Raw genomic sequence first — 11,946 nt, forward strand, 5'->3', positions numbered from 1 at the left:
GAACCACCCCTGCCCGAGAGCTGTTTTCAGTCGTGAGAGGCATTTGGAAGTTCACTGGTTGGATTAAATTCCCCAAACATCCTTCATCCCATTCCCCTTCAAGTGCGTGTGTGCTGAGTTGCTTCAGTCATGTCCGACTCTTTGTGACCCTATGGACTGTACCCCGCCAGGCTCCTCTGGCCATGGGATTCTCCAGGCAAGAATACTGGAGTGGGTTGCCATGCCCTCCAGAGAATCTTCCCAATCCAGGGATCAAATCTACCTCTCTTACGTCTCCTGCACAGGCAGGCAAATTCTTTGTCACTGGCACCACCTGGGAAGCCCCCCCTCCCATACACACACTCTATTTATTTAGCTCTCACCACGGGCCATGTCTGACAAAACCTGTTAGGGTGACCTGGCAGAATGAGCTCCAGGTGTCCTGCCCCGAGGGACTGGAAGAGTTCAGGTTTTAACTCAGGACAGTCCCACTATTTACTCCTCTGTCCTCCTCTGCACCCATCATTCACCCTGACAGGCACAGCTCACACCTCTGGCTGTCTTCACGGGAGGAGTTTATAAATAAGGGCACCTGTCTGTGAAAGCCAGACATTCATAGGTGCACCAAGGAGACACCAGATCACATGTTTGCAGAGATTTTGTGCCTAAACTCTCCCAACAGCTGGATCTGCACTATAGAGGCTTTTGTGAGGTGTTGTGTTGCAAGAGGAAGAGAGAAACAGGTTCCTTATCTTTGCATTAGAAACACATCTGCAAACCTGTCACATTCTCCAGCAGGCGGACCAAAGGTAAACATTGACTAGTACTTGGACGTCTACCCCTTTTCTGTTAAGTGAGGTTAAAACATGTTGGTAAAATGAAAATTTTGGCTGTAACTAGATTCTTCTCCAAACACAAAAGGAGGTTGTAATTTCAAGAATTTTTCTCCTTGGATTTAATCATGAATATTAAGTATTGGTACCCAAGTGCCGGAGTAACAAGCTAAAGACCACCCATCAGCTTAATTCCGAAGGCTTATTTTATGTAACTCAAGCTCCAGTTATCTGAGAATGAGTGATGTTATTTGCAACTGCCCATAACAAAAGCCAAAGGGTTTATAGCAACTTGACCTTTTCATTTTTTGCTGGTTTATTTTTCAGATAGCTGGGAAAATATTTTTGACTTGTATTTGATGACATGATTTCTAAAGCATCTTGACTAATTTCTTAATTAGCCAGAATCACCCCAAATGCCACTTACATTTAACCATGGACTCAAAAGGCCCTTATTCAGTGATAAAAACTAAAGCAAAACATAATTTGAACCCAATATTCCATAAGATATTAATGCATAGAAGCAATGGACTTTCCCTCACAATCATAGTGTTTGCCACATCCTAGAACTCTGGGAGTAGGTGATGGACAGGGAGGCCTGGCGTGCTGCGATTCATGGGGTCGCAAAGAGTCGGACACGACTGAGCAACTGAACTGAACTGAATATTATTACTTTTACTTCTTTTCATGCATTTTCATTCGATTCAGGCTCAAACACTCCAACCTTCTTCCACCAGCCCCAGTGCTGCATCCTCCTCCCCTGCCATGTTAGATGGAACTGAAAGACTCTATCCTCTGTCATGTCCAAGTCCAAAGAGCATCTCCCTTTCTTCCCCAAATCAAGAAACCACAGATGGTTCAGCCGACGATCTGTGACCAAATCACTTCTGCAACTGAGACATGATGCCAAAAACAAAAATACATTCTTTTTAAAAATTTCATATTTATTTATTTTTGGCTGTGCTGGGTCTTCACCATGGCGCCAATTTCCCCCTAGTTGCGGTGAGCAAGGGCTACTCTCCAGTGCGTGGACTTTTCACTGTGACGGGTTCTCTTGTTACAGAGCATGGGCTCCAGGGTGGTGGGCTCAGGAGTGTGGTTCCCAGGATCTAGAGCACAGGCTCAACAGTTAGGACACACAGGCTTAGCTGGTCTGTGGCATGTGGGGCTTTTTCCAATAAGGGATGGAACCCATGTCTCCTGCATTGGCAGGTGAATGCTTTACCACAGAGCCACCAGGCAGGCCCCCCAACACACATTCTTAATGCATTGTCTACCTGGAAAAATAAACTCCATCCCAGGGAAAAGTGTAGAGTAAGGTAGTCACAGAAACCCAGAGGCATAATCCAGTTAAACTCCTTGACCTTACTCAAATACTGACAATTCTAATTTCTCTGTTTCAAGAGAACTTTCTGGGACATGTCTGCAACATTGCTTTAAAGTCCTTCCACTTAGTAGAGGAAGTAAATAAACTAGACCTCAAGTAACCTGCTAGATGGAGCAATCTTGGGAAAAAGTAACTCCTCTATCAATAAGACTTCCTTTGGGGGAAAAAAAAATCATACTGGGTTAGCCTTAGACCTGATTTTAATAAAGTGCCAAGATGCACCAAAATGGGTCATTTTACTCCTTCCTGTTCAAATGCATGACATTCAAGACAAGAAAGACTTGAGTTCAAGCCCTCAGAACTTGGATGAAGTCCACAAAATAGCTTATGGTAATCGCTCTGTTAATCTGCTTTGGCTGACAGTTTTCAAAATGGATTCCACAGAGCTAAGAAATAAACCAAATCCATTCCAGCTTTCCCTGGTAGAGGGCACTCAACTAGGCACTTAATCCTGCAAAAGCTCAGCAGGACAACTCTTTATAAAAGGGATTTCTTTAGTTGGCGAAGGGAAAATATCCTGTCTGAACAGGAAGGTAGATCATTAGTGGCTGGACCTCCCAGATAGCCCCTAAATTTCTGAGAAAATTTCCTGATGAGTCACGCTGAGAAGAAACTCTCCAGAAAGGCTTTGAGCAAAGTACCATTCTAAGTGAGATCTACAATGCGTGCATGGCTCCAGTGATAGCAACTGATGTGTTATGACAGCAATCAATTCCTCAGTGACTTGAAGGAGTGAATTTGGTCCTTCGTCTACCTGATTGAGGTAACATGAGAGTCTGCAGTGAACAAGATTAGAGACAGTGTGTGAACAGTGATAAGAGTACAGACTCTGTATGATTTCAATACCTTTAGATCATGAAATTTTTGCACCATGTTTTCTGTCCCTAGATATATTTCAGTGTCTCCTAGTTTATAGTCTATGGGAACTTGAATAGAATTTGTATCCTACTGTTGTGTAAAAACTGTATAAATCTTAATTATGTTGAATTGGTTCATGGTGTTTTTCAGGTCCACTCTAACCTTCTACTTTTCTGTCTATTCATTCTGTTAATTATTGAGAGTTTGATACTGAAATTCCGACTAAAAACCTTAATTTGTCTACTTAAAAAATAATTGTAATATATAGTGAAACTTTATTCTGTGTTGTCCAAGTCTCTTGTAAATGCGTTATCATACTTGCATGATTTTTTAAATTAAAATAAATAAAAGAATCAGAGAGAACTAGGATCCTAGAATACCACTATCATCCAAAAAAATAAAATAAAAAAGAAATAGTGTGTGAATACTGCGCATTACAAATGGATGTGTTTTTATGATGTAAGGCCACTGAATACCCCTCTTCACGTGCCAAGGCCTACACTGGATTCTCCTTCTTCTATGATTAAATGCAAATGCTATTAGGAAAATGTCCACTATTCTTTCTAAAAGTCCAGAACTATTCAGAGGCAAAAAACATTTGCTTCTGGTAAGAAAATTGTGACCCCAGACTCCATTAGTTGTATCTTCAATTCCATCTCCTAACTCTAGGATAAATAATTTCCAGGCCAACACTTGTGGATAAATGATCTACCAGTGAACACTTGTGAGGTTTAAATTAATATGTATAAAACACTTTAAAAGGAATTATGAAAGTCAACCGTACCACTCAATATTCAAGAATTATGTTCTGTGCCTTTATACAAGCTTTCCATTATTTGTTCAGTTTTTAAAGCAAATACCATTGTTTACAGATCCAGGTTTGATTTCACAAAGAATTTATTTCATAATTTAAACTGAAGTGCTTTTCATAATTTAATTATTAGTATTGCTACATTCAGGAAAGGTTTTTCCATCACTCTTACAGAAGATTTTTTTTTTCAGTTTTAAAAACGAGAACTTTCAAAACTGGTTTAAAGTAAAATAACTACAGTGTTTCCAAAGAACATGAAATATTTTTGTAATAAAGAGTTATTATTGTTTTATCATTTTAGCAGTCATATCTAATGATTTTATAGCCACTCAAATGGTTACATGGTCTTCTTTCTGAAAGAAAGAAATGAGAAATGATAAGCAAACTTAAGACCTGGCCTACAAGAAATACTAAAGAAAATTTACTAAAGTGAAATTAAAAGACACTAGACAGTGACTAAAATCTATATGAGAAAAAATAGGTGCCAGTAAAGGTAACGGCATTCTTCAGTTACTAAGTCCTGTGCAACTCTTTACTACCCCAGGAACTGCAGTGCGCCAGGCTTCCCCGTCCTTCACCATCTCCCACAGTCTGTTCAAACTCATGTCCATTGAGTAGATGATGTCATCCAACCATCTCATCTTTGCCACCCTCTTCTCCTCCTGCCCTCAGTCTTTCCCAGCATCAGGGTCTTTTTCAATGAGTAGGCTTTTTGCATCATGTGGACAAAGTAATGGAGCTTCAGCATCAGTCCTTCCGAAGAATATTCAGGGTTGATTTCCTTTAGGATTGACTATTTTGATCTCCTAGCTATCCAAGGGACTCTCAAGAGTCTTCTCCAGCTCCACAGCTCAAAAGTATCAACTCTTTGGTGCTCAGCCTTCTTTATGCCCCAACTTTCACATCCATGCAAAACTACTGGAAAAACCATAGCTTTGACTATACAGACCTTTGCTGGTAAAGTGATGTCTCTGCTTTTTAATATGCTGTCTAGCTTTGTCATGGGCTTCCCTGGTGGCTCAAAAGGTAAAGAATCTGCCTGCAACACAGGAGACCTGGGTTCAATCCCTGGGATGGGAAAATCCTCTGGAGGAGGGCATGGCAACCCACTCCAGCATTTTGGCCTGGAGAATCCCATGGACAGAGGAGCCTGATGGGCTCCAGTCCATGAGGTTGCAAAGAGTTGGGCACGACTGAGTGACTAAGCACAGCACAGCTTTGTCATAGCTTTCCTTCCAAGGAGCAGGCATCTTTTAATTCCATGGCTACAGTCACTGTCCACAGTGATTTTGAAGCCCAAGAAAATAAAGTCTGTCACTATGTCCATTGTTTTCCCAACTATTTGCCATGAAGTGATGGGACTGGATGCCATAATTTTAGTTTTTTGAATGTTGAGTTTTAAGCCAGTTTTTTCACTCTCCTCTTTCACCCTCATCAAGAAGAGGCAGTGGCCAAAGGTAACAATATGGGTAAAAATAAAAGGTGGATTAAATAAAATTCTGTTTATAACTTGCTTTTTCCCCTCCTATCTGATTCAAAAGACAACCACACCTAATAACAGCACACCGAAATACATGTTTTGGTGCACTGGCAACGTTGAAAGGAGACAGACAATTTAACAACGGCTGGGGACTCCAATACTTTACTTATAATAAAAGATGGAACAACTAGATAAAAGGTCAACAACTAAATCAAAGACAAATATAGCATTATAAACCAACTACACCTAGCAGAGATCTATAGAACACCACCCAACAACAATGCACATTCTCCTCAATTGTACAGGAAGCATCCTCCAGGTGAGATCACATGTTAGGACATAAAATAAGTACCAGCAAATTTAAAAGACTTGAATTCATACAAAGTATATTCTCTGACCACAATAGAATGAAATAGGAAATCAATAACAGAAGAAAATTGGAAAAATTCCCAAGTATGTGAAAATTAAACAACACATTCTTTAAAAAACAATGTTTCAAAGAAGAAATCATGGAGAAATTAGAAAATACTTGGAGATGAATGCATCTAAAACACAACTTACCAAAACTTATGGAAGTACTTAGAGCAGTTGTTAGAGGAAAGTTTATAGCTATAAATGCCTATGTTAAGAAAAAAGAAAGATCTCAAATCAATAACCTATCCTTGCACATTTAGAGGAAAAAACTAAATGCAAAGGAAGTTTCTCATTTGATGAAATTAACAAGCTGATCCTAAAGTTCATATGGAAATCTAAGAAACTCAAAATAGCCAAGATAATCTTACAGAAAAACATTTATGCTGGAACATTTATGCTTCCCAATTTCAAATGTATTTTAAAGCCACAGTAATTAAGACTTTGTAGTGCTTGCATAAAGACAGACATGTAGATCAACCATATGGAATTGAAAATCCAAAAATAAACCCATACATCTATGATCAGTTGATTTAGAAAAGGGCACCAAGACCATTCAATAAAGAAAAGAATAGTCTTTCAACAAATGGTACCCAAATCATAATTCTTACAATTAAACAATAAAAGACAAATAACCTCATTAGAAATTTAACAAGGGATTTGAATAAATACTTCTCCAAAGAAAATAGTACATGAAAAGATGCTCAACAATCATTACTCATCAGAGAAATGCAAATAAAAATCACTAGATATCACTTTATAACCACTATGATGACTATAACAAAAGATGGATAATAGCAAATATTGATGATGATGTGGAGAATTAAAACTCTCAAACATTGCAAGTGGGTGTTTAAATTGACGCAGCCTCTGTGAATTATGGTTTGGCATTCCCTCAAAATGTTCAATAAAGAGCTAAGGGGACCCAGCAATTTTACTCTGGGTAAGAGCAACACCTCTGAGGTCTGTTCTGTACCCTGTCCCAGGACTCTCCTGTGGGAATGAGCCCCAGGTGCCGACAATGGTAGCCTGCTTCCTAACCCAAGTTTTCTGTTTCACTTCTATGTGCTGTGCTGTGCTTAGTTGCTCTATTGTGTCCGACTCTTTGTGACCCCATGAACTGTAGTGCACCAGGCTCCTCTGTCCATGGGGATTCTCCAGGCCAGAATACTGGAGTGGGTTGCCATGCCCTCCTCCAGGGGATCTTCCAAACACAGAGATTGAACCCAGGTCTCCTGCATTGCAGGCAGATTCTTTACTGACTGAGCTACCAGGGCAGCCCTTCACTTGTTATGACCAACCTAGATAGCATATTCAAAAGCAGAGACATTAGTTTGCCAACAAAGGTTCGTCTAGTCAAGGCTATGGTTTTTCCTGTGGTCATGTGTGGATGTGAGAGTTGGACTGTGAAGAAGGCTGAGTGCGGAAGAATTGATGCTTTTGAACTGTGGTGTTGGAGAAGACTCTTGAGAGTCCCTTGATCTGCAAGGAGATCCAACCAGTCCATTCTGAAGGAGATCGGCCCTGGAATTTCTTTGGAAGGAATGATACTAAAGCTGAAACTCCAGTACTTTGGCCACCTCATGCAAAGAGTTGACTCATTGGAAAAGACTCTGATGCTGGGAGGGATTGGGGGCAGGAGGAGAAGGGGACGACAGAGGATGAGATGACTGGATGGCATCACTGACTCGATGGACGTGAGTCTCAGTGAACTCTGGGAGTTGGTGATGGACAGGGAGGCCTGGTGTGCTGCGGTTCATGGGGTCGCAAAGAGTCAGACATGACTGAGCAACTGATCTCATCTGATCTGATAGTGTATCCAGAAAAATGCATCAAACTGTCTATGGGTGTATTAGTCTGCTAGGGCTGTCATAATGAACTACCCACCAACTGGACGGCTTAATGAAAATGTACTCACTCCCCAGTCCTGAAGGCTAGCAGTCTAAGATCAAGGTGTTGGCAGCACTGGCTTTTTCTGAGGTCTTGCTCCTTGGCTTGCAGATAGCCATCTCTCTGTATTGCTTCACATGATTGTCTCTCTGTGTCCAAATCTTCTCTTTTTATAACGACACCAGTCATGTTGTATTGTTTAGTCACTTCAGTCATGTCCAACTCTTTGCAACCCCATGGACTGTAGCCCGACAGGCTCCTCTGTCCATGGGGATTCTCTAGGCAAGAATACTGGAGTGGGTTACCATTTCCTTCTCCAGGGGATCTTCCTGACCCAGGGATCAAACCACATCTCCTGCATTGCAGGCAGATTCTTTACCATTGAGCCACCTGGGAAGCCCCATATTGTATTAGGGCCCACCTTAATGGCCTCATTTTAACTTAATTACTTCTTTCAATGTCTTAGTCCAAATAAATCACGTGGCACTGGGAGTTACAAATTTGGGGTGGATGGATTCAATCCATAACAGTGGTTTTCTGTGTACTGTGTCATTCTTGTCTTCGGAGGCAAAATGCTTTCCAAATAGAAGGTTTTCCTGCCTTCCTCCTCTCCACAGATTAGTAAATATAACAGGGCCTACAAAAGGCATCCATCTTTGAAATTCAAGGCTCAGTGTTACAGAGTGGGCCAAGCTTCCTCTCCCAAAAGAGCTAAGGGGAAAGGGCTTGCTAACAAAGGACGAAAACACTACAGCAGGAAGAAATCTGTGAGCTTCCTGAGAAACATGACCAGGTTCTTGACAAACAATCCTACGGCAATCCTAACAGAGAAGGGCGTTTTGTCCTAGTTTGGAGTCTCCACAAGAAACACCAGCCAGCAGCTCTGGTGGTCTTCACCTCATCGTCCCTGGAGACTTGATATGATATTCACTTTGTAACTGAAGATCGCACTACACAGTCATCCCTCCGCGACTCCACTGAGGATACAGAGGTCCACTGGAAAATGCTAGGCTCTCTTCATTCTTCAGATGGACAGGGAGGACCGTGATCGGCTCTGCATGATCAGAGACTGTGACAATAGCGTGATTTATGACCAGAGCAGCAGAAGTGGTTATCATGCACTGTTGTGTTATAAAAACACACCGAGAAATACACATGGGCCATTTCACAAGCCAGTGTCATCTGAGCCATTGGGTGATACTGTGATCTAGGACTCAAGAAGATAGTCCATTGAGGAGATAGGTGGAATGCAGTGAGCAAAGAGGCAATGAAATTTGCTTATTTCTGCCTAACAGATGACCTGTTAGTTCCAGAGACAGCCTTCATTCAGCTCTGAGCTGCCGCAGCAGTACCATCTTTCCTTATCACAGGAATTTATGGCTCTTCTGGCTTCCTTCCTGTGCAGATTTCACAACAGAAAGCATGCTGAGATACAGACAGAGATTTCTGGGTCAGGAAGCCAAATAATTTTGTTTGCTTCTTGGTGCATAGCCACAGGGTCTTCTTCTTCTTCTTCTTCTTTTTTTAATAGAACTTTCTCTGGTCTCCAGATCTTTCCAGATTCGTGGCAATCTGGGTCTTGTTTTCTCTTCACCAGATGCATTTTTAGTTGTTGCCTTTTTTCAATCAATTTCCAGATGTTGTTGCATATTCTTTTTATTTTCAGCACAGTTTATCCTTTCCTGAACTTCTGCATAATTCCCTTCCATACCACCTTCTCCACCAGCTCCTCCAGCCCATTAAGAATTCCAGAAAGCTGCTGTAATTACACCAAAATGTAGTTGGCTCTTCCATGCCCCAGTTAAGGATGCCTCTGCCCTGAAGGTGAAAGAGATGATGGATATCCTTCTTCTTCTGCAGGAGAAGCCCCTTCTGAGTGAGCTCCCAGCTGATAGCGAGATGCTGCTGAGGTCCACGTCCATGATTATGTAAGTCTCTATAGACAGGAAGAATGTTCACTAGAGCCCTGATGTCCACTCCACAGTTTGTTTTAGAACTTTTTTTTTTTTTTAACGCTCTCTTTATGCAAATATCAAACCAGGAAGCCAGAAGTGTTTTTTAAATTATCGTTGAACAATATAAAAATTGTAAAGAGGTCTTGCCTTTCTGTAATACTTCTTGTATTTGGCATGATTTGCAAATGAGATCTTCCACATAAATTAATTATTTTAGACAATTGAAACAGATCTTTAAGCCCCAAATCATTGCAAATCTTAACCATTTTTACGTAAATTTTTCTAGACTGAATTACATTTTGGAGTGTGCTGATCATAATCTAATGTTTCCTGAATGATTCAAGGTCAAGGTCATAAATATTAGCAGCCATGCCCTAAGGTTTATGAGCTGTTAGTCTACTTTCCTTTACGCCAGGGTCTTTCAGATCAGTGTTGTTGACACTGTGACTGAATAATCCTTTGTTGTGGGCGTATGGCTCGTGCACTGTAGGATGATCAGCAGCATCTCCGGCCTCTCCCTTCCAGATGCCAGTACCACTCTGTTAAGGACAAGAATGTACACCATTATCAAATATTTTCAGCATTGTTCTGGAGGCCCTACTCAAGTGCAATTGGAAAGAAAGGGAAGGAAAAAGTATGAGGATTGGAAAAGAAAAATGCTCTACCCTTATTTGCAGAAAACATGACTACATGGAAATCAAAAGCAATCTGCAAACTGTGAGAATTAATAAGCAAATTTAAAGTACCATTAAAAACAAAATTGATATATAAAAATAAATTGTGTTTTTTAGGACCTAACTTTGGTAAGTGAAATTTAAAAAAACACAATTTTATACAAATTTTATTCAAAAATCAAATAACTAGAAATGAATCTATCAAAAGATGTATATGACCACTATGCTAAGAACTGCAAAATATTAAGGAGAAATTAAAGACCTAAATAAATTAAGAGACACACCATGTAAGTAGATTGGCAGAATTCAAGATCATCAATATTTTAATTCTCTCCAAATTTATCTATAGATTCAATAAAATCCAAAACCAAACCTAAGCAAGGATCTTTCTTTTTCTTTTCTCTCTTTCTTTTTTTTTGGAAATTAACAAATGAGTCTAAAATTTACATGGAAATTTAAAGGACTTGGGGTACTTCCCTGGTGGCCCAGTGGCTAAGATTCTGAATGTAAGGAAAGGGATCCCAATTCATTATTCATCAAGGCAAGCAAATTTAAACCACAATGAGAGACATCACACCTCTAGCAAAACGGCAAAATTGAAAAGACAGATAAACCAAGAGTTAACAAGAATGTGGAAAAACTGCATTGGTGGTGGAAGTATAAACTGGTGAAACTTCTTTAAAAAACTGTTTGGCAGTATCTCCTAAAACAAAATATCTACCCAATGCATGACCCAGAGATCATACTTCCAAGAGTAAATACTTCCAAAAGAAATAAATACATATGTTATTTAAAAGATATGAATAAGAATGCTCAAAGCAGCTTTATTCATAATAGGCAAAATTGGAAATAACAAAAATGTCCATCAATAAGACAGTGAAAAAGTAACATATTATAGTCATATAATGGAATACTGCACAGCAATATAAAGAAAAAACTACTGCAGTGATATGCTCACAAACACTTAACAACTGGCTCCTCAAGGAGGAAAAAAGTCCTGGTTGGTAGTGTTTTCTAACTTTTATGGAATAAATACTTCCAATATAGCCAATTTCATGTTATCAGCATGAAGTCATAAAATACAGAATCAGAAAGTCAGGCACACAATTGCAAGCTGAAATGAGTCAGCTTCAGCACGGCACTGCTTTACTGATATGTGTAACGACAGTGACAAACCCTTCAGAGGCTATGTTGAGTGAAATAAGCCAAAAACAAAAGACTGCATAATAATTTACCTTCCTGCTAATCAAAAGAACAAGCAAAATTATTTGATGGTGATAGAAGTCAGAAGAGAGCACAAGAGGGAATTGGTATTGACACAGAAGGAACATAAAACTTCTTTTGGGGATGCTATAAATAATCTATCTCCTAATTTACCTAATGATTAAGATAGTTGTACAGGCAGATAACTAAGGTAGGTAGGTAGATAGATGTAAAAATCCATCAAGCTGTAAACTTAAAATCATTGTGTTTTGCTCACTTTATATATTTCATACATCAGTTAAAACAAAATGCTGCAAATTCCCTGGTGATCCATTGGTTAGGATTCCATGCCTCTGCTGCAAGAGGCACAGGTTTGATCCCTAGTCAGGGAACCAGGATCCTGCAAGCCACGTGGTGGGGCAAAAAAAAAAAAAAAAAAAAACAGGATACCCATGGCTGCTGTGC

Source organism: Bos mutus, chromosome 17, assembly GCF_027580195.1.
Source record: "Bos mutus isolate GX-2022 chromosome 17, NWIPB_WYAK_1.1, whole genome shotgun sequence".
Taxonomy (NCBI): domain Eukaryota; kingdom Metazoa; phylum Chordata; class Mammalia; order Artiodactyla; family Bovidae; genus Bos; species Bos mutus.